Source organism: Morone saxatilis, unplaced genomic scaffold (assembly GCF_004916995.1).
Source record: "Morone saxatilis isolate NCDOM2014 unplaced genomic scaffold, NCSU_SB_2.0 Contig4, whole genome shotgun sequence".
Lineage (NCBI taxonomy): Eukaryota > Metazoa > Chordata > Actinopteri > Moronidae > Morone > Morone saxatilis.
This window is the reverse complement of record NW_023339984.1, coordinates 10,783,828-10,785,110: the sequence shown is the minus strand read 5'-3', so window position 1 is coordinate 10,785,110 and position 1,283 is coordinate 10,783,828. Positions and strand designations below refer to the sequence as shown.

Sequence of the window (1,283 nt, the reverse complement as noted above, 5' to 3'; positions counted from 1 at the left end):
AAAAAAAAAAAAAAAGAAAACTCACAAACTCGGCGTGTGTGTGTTTAGGCCTGATAATGGGCCCCGTCGACATCCAGCACAGAACTGGCGCTTTAATTAGCGAGATGTCTCACTCTCTTTTTTTTTTTTTTATGTCACAGCGTGTGCATTTGCCACTATTGGGCTCGTGATTGGTTGAGCTTAATGGCTATTTGTCATGCGAATGACGGCGTCCCGAACCGATTTGGAGTGAATGCTCCTCCTTTAAAACGTCAGAACAAGAGGGATCCAGGCGTTCTGCTGGGAATTAGCAGTCACTCTGTGCTGCGTATCCCGTAAGCCAGGCAGCTCTCCAAGGGTAACATTGATCCCACACCCCCGCCCATCCGACACATCAGCAAAGTCAAGCCTATTGTGGAGATTTGGCAAAAACAGTTCTGCTCCCCAGATGGTTGAAGACTGTAAATAAAGTCACGCCTGCAGCTTGGTTTAGATATGCACTATGGTAATATTTGAATGCTTTAAATGTTAGAATGCTTTCATCAGTGATTGATTGGAGAGTCCTCCTTAAATCTAGTAGCCGGAGTGCATTAGACTGCTTCTACTACACCTTTCCTACGGTTGATATAAGCATATCTCTTAGATATATCTTAGGGATGCTTTGGCCAACAGATAACACTGTTTATAGAACAATGTGTATATTTTCCTCTTTGGATGGTACAGCGTACATCAGATTGGGCTTGGAGACAATTCTTCAACAGAAAGCCTGTGTTAAACACAGAGGGCTGGAGTTTGTGGAGTGGTTATAGCGCGTGCTGCATGGTTGCAACCACTGCCTATGTTGTATGTCCTAACCCCTCTTTTCTCCCCCCCCCCTGTCCTGTCTGCCTCTTCACTGTTGCTGTCCAATAAAAGGCCAAACTTACGTTTACCTGGCAGGAAAGATGCTAGTGAGTTGCATTAAGGGTTTTTGGAGGTGGACCCAATCTGTCAGGAAATGTCAGCTTCTTCTACATTCATTTTTGACTTCTTTTTTTTTTTCTTACTGTCTTGCTCAGTCCCAAACTTTTAAAACCCTTTTTAAACATCAATATCATATTGCTGTAGCGCACCCCTTTAACAGAGCTATATCAAAAAGAACTTCAAGATTTTTTTTTGTTTGTGTTTTTTTTTTTTCTTAACTTTCGACCCTCCGGGCGAAAGAGGCTGTATTTCCCAATATTACTTCCAACTGTTCTTGATAGTTCTTGTTATGTTTTGCTTTCTGCTATTTTGTGTAAAGGGTAGTGGGTGTTTTATGTTCA

General features: G+C 42.2%; 1 protein-coding gene across 1 annotated transcript in view; it reads right to left on the bottom strand.

The window, feature by feature from the left end:
• The window catches only part of zmp:0000000660 (arf-GAP with Rho-GAP domain, ANK repeat and PH domain-containing protein 2), a gene marked incomplete at both ends in the record, with an annotated part of 120,109 nt that overhangs the window by 20,643 nt on the left and 98,183 nt on the right, over window positions 1-1,283 (bottom strand).